General features: G+C 38.4%; 1 long non-coding RNA gene across 1 annotated transcript; it reads left to right on the top strand.

Annotated features, from left to right (window-relative positions):
- The first annotated feature begins 1,067 nt into the window (after window positions 1-1,067).
- On the top strand, window positions 1,068-1,444 carry LOC136484236 (uncharacterized). Its single transcript, XR_010765844.1, has 3 exons — window positions 1,068-1,108; window positions 1,202-1,291; window positions 1,364-1,444. It is a non-coding gene; the product is annotated as an uncharacterized lncRNA (long non-coding RNA).
- Window positions 1,445-7,264: the final 5,820 nt, after the last annotated feature.

Below are 7,264 nucleotides of genomic sequence, written 5' to 3'. Positions count from 1 at the left end.
AAATTGGAATAGCTGTGAGCACTCCACGGACGAGGTGGACCTCCCAGCTGGACGCATCATGTTTGCCTTCCAGCTAGGTAACTTACCAGCAATCTTGTCAATTATTGCATAAAAATCTGCCTTAGAAAGTTTCTGAGAGAGAGTGGAAACCCAAGATACTTTCAGGGGAATTCTTGCACTTTGCATGGGAAGGTCTCAGTCAGAACTAATATCTTGGTTCTGGGATTGGATTGGACTGGACTCACAGAACGTTTAGAAGTGTTAGTAACCAGACCTGGTAATAAGAGATAGAAATAGAGATCAAATTGGTAACATTAACTATAGTTGCACCGGGAATCAAGTCAGTCCCTACATAAAGGGCCCCAACGCATGTAATTTACTCCAAAGAAACCAAGCAAAAATATACACAGTTTATACCTGGCCGATGATAGTCTCCTGTAATTTGCATCAAGCTTAATGTCACCAAGAGCAACCTTGCATTTATAATGGTATTTGGAGCCATACTCAAGACGATGCCATAATAAACTATCAATGCCAACTGGGCTTTAACTCTCCATAGGAATAGAGGATAATGAAGGATGGAATCCTAGTGCAGCGATGCATGTTATACGCTGCGCTTTGTAGCCCTACTTTATTTTATTCAATTTATTTCGATTTGCCTGGTATGACTGAAACAGAATTGTTGATACAATCTGAAGTTTTGGATTGATAGATTTCGTGGAAGTTTTTTCCCTGCTTGAAAGCAAACTTTGTTTTGTTGGTTATTATCTGGTCTTTTTCTACCCACCACATAGTTATATTGCTGTTAAGATGGCTTGTGGTCATGAAACTTCATGTTTGCATGCTTTAGATGCCCTTACTGTGCATTTTGGGAGCATGTACTTTGTGAAATATTCGTAGTCGGTGTGTGTTTGATGTTGATTCTCCAAACCTAGCTCGAGGTCTGTTGCTTGCTAGTGAGGAGCTTATTTTTTGGGGTTTGGCAGGGGTACGAGGTGTCGATTACCTCCTCACCCTGGGGCCGAATGGGAGTTAATTTTGGGTAGACGTCGCTGCCTTTGTGTAACTCCGCTTGCATCAAGAATATGATGACTATTTGGCTTCAGGGGTATGACAATTTTTTTTTAACTACGTCAGGTACCCATAACTGCATTATTGCAGTAAAATATAATGAGTTACCTACGCTGCATATATTTTTCAGGAAAATTTGTTTGGGGTAGATGTAGACAGTTGTGCAGTGACTCAGAAGTTCTCAAATTTGGACCATGGTCTTAAAGAATTGTCTCTCAAGGTGCCAACAATATTCCTTTGGGTATTTGTTTTTGGTCAATTTATTCCTTAACAAGCATGTCCTTTTTTGTAGCGAAGAGCTGCTATTGTGAAAATCTATAATGAAGTTAAGTTATATTCGGATTGCATAAGAGACCTCATTGCAAATGAGTCGGTATGGAATGAAAATAGTATTTCGATAATATATTTCTGTTATGCATTAAAATATTATAATGCCTTCTGTTTCACTTTTCCTGTCTTGATTCTTGAATGCCTAACAAGTTTTTGATAAACTGTTGGTTTTATTGGAAATAAATAGTGAAGCGCCAAGCATCACCTTATTTAACATTCAGTTAACAAATTGCTTCTTGATGTTGTGTTCATCAGGAATCTATGCTTATGGTAGATTATAGATTTATTTTGATATCCAACTTTGACAGACCTAGTGCCCCCCCCCCCCCCCCCCCCCCCCCCCCCCCCCCATCATTTCTGCAACATCTGAAATCCTGCCTTAAGGCCTTGAGAAAGGGAAAGTATCTACAGCATTTGCTTGCATCATAGCAAGTATGCTGCATCCAATGGCCATGATTTGTTTTTATTCAGCTAGGAGTTTACAGGTTATGTTGTTTGGCCCAAGCTAATCAAAATGAGATGTCAATACTACTATATTTGGTTGGAGTAAACATGCAACATTGTAAACCTTTTGCATGCACACCTGGCTAACAAGGAAAAATCTGTTCAGTTGAAAAAAAGGTGCTTCCAAGAGATCTGGTCTTGTGACAGCTGAAGAACTAAATTTTGTTATATTGGTTGTAACTCTATCGTAGCCAAATGTGCTTGGTTTAGGGACTTCTGAAATCAGCAACTTGACCTGTACCTTTTATTTGTTTCGAGTATGTGAATGCATAGGAAGGTAGGAAGTGTGTGAATTTATATCAGTTTCCTATTTTCTTGATTATCATGAGTCAACAAGACAATGGTACAATGATACGCGATCATTATTTAAAACAAATTTTCATTTAAAGCATGTAATGGTTCATAAACATGTACTGGCGTGTGTTTATAACTCATCAATGTATAATTGTTCCCATTATTGTATTTTGCCTTTAGAAATTTAACAAAAGATTGTAAGTAAAACTGGAGATATAAGCTTCACTTGTCTTTTATTGCATTTTTCCCTCAAACACACATGACAGCTATGTATCTTTGTATTAAGAAGACCAGAATCCTTACAGCACACACCCACACACCCTTGTTTGTTTGTTTGTGATTACATTCACGCCCTTACAAGAGTCTGTCTTTTATTCCATGGTTAAGCTGATTCTTTCTTTTTACATCTTATGGTTAACCTGATTCTGAAGTTCAATACCAACACATTTCAGCGAAGAAGTCATCTCACAAACTTGATGAGGGAGTTTGAAGTCTGAAGATTTTTTTTTCTGTTAACAATGATCGTGTCAATTTGGTACATGTTAACATAATGAGAATATGCCTTCTATGTTCATCGCTTCCATGCATATCAGTTATAATATTATTATTTGTGTAGGAGAAGACAACAGAACTTGTAGATACATTCAAGGATGAAGTTTTTAATGGGCGTTATCTTCCGAGACATTATGTTATCCGAGGAATCATTGTATGTTTTTCTAAACGACCTTTAATATCTTGCGTTTTGAGTCATTATTAATGCCATGTTCAAATTTCTTTAACTGTCAGGATTATAGAACAATATTACTACAAAAGGATATGGGGCGAGCCTTTAAGCAGGTGGTATACTAGAACTTGTTGAAAGTATTCTTTTCCCTCAATTGTTTTCCTAGAACTTGCTGGGGCACTTTATTTTTTTGGAAAGTGTTTGACTCATAGGTTTATATGTGTTATATATAGAGATGAACATTCGTGTTATTATTGTTGTTGTACTTGAATCTAATGGATGTTTTTTCTAGGTTGTTGGCGATAAACATGATAGATTGAGAAAATATCTTCCTAAGGTTTATAAAATCTCTCCCTCCCCCCCCTCCCCCCCCCCCCCTAATCTTGCATATTTTTCCAGTTTTGGTGGGACACGTGACACTACGAGCATAAGTTCTATTACATTGTTCGAGAACCCTTACAAAAGGTTAGTATCCTTAGTCCTCTTGGGCTTAAAGTTCTAATGGATCATTAATGATTGTTGCACAAATAAAGGGATGTAACTTGTTGGCTTTATTAGCTCTACCATCTGGTTATTGTATGCTAGTAGTATTTTCTATGCATGTTTTTAATATTGTCTTGATTTATACAAGTTGGACACGGGATAATCTGCCCATGTGTTGCTACAGTCGAACAAATGTAAATCCCATTAATACCATGTCATCTTCATTGTATTCAACGAGCGCTAAGCATGTTGGAAATAATCTTGTGTCTAGGTGCATGCTCGTGTCTAGGTTCATAGCCTTAACTTTAGCTTAATTTCAGCATGGAGTAATAGCTAGGTTGATATTCTACATTAGTTAGGAGGCTATCACAGCCTGATTTGTAGCTCACAGCTGGCTATATAAGTAGAAAATCAGAAAAGAAGTCATTCCAACCACCAAACCCTTTGTGTTCATGTGTGTGTTCTTGTGTTCCTGAGGCTATTTGCCTTTCAAAGCTTTGGACTTTATGTTGTAGAGTGTAGGAAAAAATGTTGATCCCATGCTCCGCTGATATGCTCAAATATTCGATAATACTAATTCAAGCTCTTACACACTGACACTAAGGTATCGATTGGTCTAACATGTTATTATTCTTCGTTCGGTGCAATTGATGATCTAAAAAATCAATCAAATTACAAATATATTGTCCAGTTGAATTGACATTTTGACATTAACCTTTAGAAGCAATTCTGAATGGATGGTGTTAATGCAGACCATCACCATTAACAAACCACACAAACCCTCCTTTTCTTCACATCGCCTCACCTGTTGTGTTTCTCTGTGGCTTCATCTTAGTCGCACCATATCAGCACCATGCTTGTCCTATCTCGCCGCACTGCCCCACCCCACATCCCCTTCCTCCCCTGGTACCATGCAGCTCCTGCCTCCCTACTCTTAATCCGACAGCCCTTCGATCCCTCCTCCAAATCCAATGGGATCAGACAGTGAGGGCCGAGGGATGTAAACGGAGAGGGTGGCCTGGTGGAGGGGGTTGATGGGAGGCTTGGGTCATGGCCACAACATCTGGTAATCTGGTTCCTCCTTTGTGGACGTGCGCCAGCTACATCGTGGCCTGCGTCTGGCTCTTGCTTGGGGGCGAGGCATGGGGCCACATGTCGGTTGCCACGGATCGAGCGTGGGAGAGTGGAAGCCGAGGAGGCGGTAGAACATGGGTGGGAGAGCGAAATGCAGCAGGAGCAAGCAGGGAAGAGAGGTTATTAGCTGTCTGAGAACATCTGTGCCTCAGTGAAACATTTTGCAACAACAAATCTGAGAAACCTTACTTCTAGTGCTATTCTAATTCATATGTACTGCAATTTTTAAGATTTTTTTGGCAAAACTCTTGACAAACTTACATGGTCTAGAGGTGAGTATAACAAAATTAATCATTGTTGGAATTGACCTGTCCAATAAAATATTAATTCTAGATTTAATACAAAATTTTTAGCTTTGGGCTTTATCGCATATTATTATTTTGTTACCCAAGTTGTGTCTATTATTTATCAATTGATTTATACATTATTATGACAAGTGCCCATTTCAGATCTTCGTGGAGCCACGGGTGCTATCTTACCATACTTCTTGATCAGTTGGCACTCTATTTACCTGTACCTGATGTTCAGTCTCCTTCCTTCTCAAGGCTTGCCAATCTGGAACTTTAGGTTATACTCTACCAATTTTTTTAGACAAGAGTTATACTCTACCAATGGATACTCGATGCCCTGGCATTACAAGTTCTATAGCTGATGGATGCCCAAAATTGTAGCATACCTTCTGTTTGAGATGAACAATTTGTAGCATATAAGCTGCTTATTGTTATAGATAGTATATTTTGTGCAGCCTCTGGGTATTTGTTCTAAATAGGAACATGGCATCAATGTTTTCGATGTGTACTGTGCACTATGTGCACTTAACTGTTGGCCATTGTCTCTCTGTCTATATCTATGACAATGCAAATTGTAGGTAGGCATGCTTTGTGAAAGCGAAAGCTTTGTGTTGGGGTTGACAGATACAAGAAAACTGTAGGTAACCTTGCTCAGAGAATGCGTAGCATGCAAATTCTAGTCAAGGAACAGCTATATGCCTTTCGGGTTCATGGCAACTGGGTCTCATGTCTGATATTATGGAACCTTGTGGTAAAGCATTATATTTATATTTGATGTCCTAGTTGTCCCTACGTGGACAAAATTTAGCCTTTTTCCGCAATGGACGGCAATTGAAATAAGAAATTCTGTCGTCCATGCTTTTTTTTGGCTGAGATTTATGCCTCGAACATCTTGCCTAATCACTAGCTATTATAAACACTGGCGACAACATATTAAGTTTATGTTTGGTTCAGCTTGTAGAAAGTGCTTGCTTCTATTGCCAAAAAACATAGCATTAGCCAAAATTGTTGAATCTAAAAACATAGCATTAGCCCTTTTTGTGTCCCCTAGTTTAATTTTTCTTAAGGGGGTAGCCAAGTTGAAGAATTTGCAAGATAAAGTATCATACGATCTAGTTTGCGTAGGGAAGCATGGTGGGCCCATAACCCACAGGTCCTAGGATGGAAACCTTTAGAGGAACAAACACATTTAGAGGAGATCAATAAGATAGACAATCACGCCTATGCAAACTATCCAACTAAGAAGGGTTCGAATGCTCAAGGTGCCATATGAAGTTCAGTTATGATCTCTAACTCTCACTTGGAAGAATCGGTTAATCTGATGAGAAAGGTGGTACTCAAAGATGTGAGAGAAACTCAGAGTTTTTAATAATGAGGTTTGGTTAGAGGTTCAAGGGAGGTTTATCTAAAACCATCAAGATATTGACAGTATTACTGGAGAAGGTTGAGTCCAGGTCAAGAGACCTCAGCTAAGTGTTTGAAGGAGCACAAGAAGAGGTTGAAGTAAAACATCTGTATTAGCTTTGTTAGATCAGGACAAGAGCTTTATATCTACAACGATGCACCTTGTCAAGGTGTGGGATGTGTCCTTATACAAGAACAAAAGTAGTGGCTTGTTCATTAAGTCAACTAAGGAAGCGTGAGTTGGATTACCCAACATATTATGTGGAGTTATCCATTGTAAAGCATGGAAGTACTATCTACTTGGGCATAATAAGTGACATCTAGGAGGATCACAAGAATCTATAGGACATCTTCACTAAGATGTCTTGAGCTTGTGATATTCCTGTTGGAATGAAATTGATTATGACTTGGAAAAGTGCTATCACTTCAAGGAGCAAAGTCATGGTCGATGTCCTTAGCAATGGAGAATTATGCTAAGAAGGTTTGAGTGACACCAAGGACTATGAATTGAATTCAAGGTTCGAGCAACTTAACCAGAATCATTAATGTTTTGAAGATTGGTAGTAGAATCTCCTTCTGACCTAGAGATTCGTCAGGCTCCGTTGGAAGGTGAATATTTTAAGAAAGAGAATTGATATTATGGACTAAAAAAGTGGTCTAGTGATTGGAGTAACCTGAGTATTGTTTAGAGTATCTATCAAAATCTTGGAATCAATTTGGCAAGATACTTGGAGTAATGTTAACAGGTATGCAAAGTAAAGTGGCATCCTTATCAAGAAGATAGAACTATACGAGGAAGTAAAGAAGAATCCAAAGATAAAGTATCCCTATCTCCTAGTGGACATCTTCTAAATCTCGAGGACGAGATTCATCTTAAGGGGATAGAATTGTAACACCCTAAAATTTACTTATCTTGAAATAGAGCTAAAATGATTTAATTTTGTATTTTTATGCTCATGAAAATATGAGGAAATAATAAATTTTCATTAGATTAAAATTTATCTTAAGGCAGAAACGTGTTTGTTGCATT

Source organism: Miscanthus floridulus, chromosome 9, assembly GCF_019320115.1.
Source record: "Miscanthus floridulus cultivar M001 chromosome 9, ASM1932011v1, whole genome shotgun sequence".
NCBI lineage: Eukaryota > Viridiplantae > Streptophyta > Magnoliopsida > Poales > Poaceae > Miscanthus > Miscanthus floridulus.
Note: the sequence above shows the minus strand (reverse complement) of the source record. Positions and strands in the feature narration are given on the sequence as shown.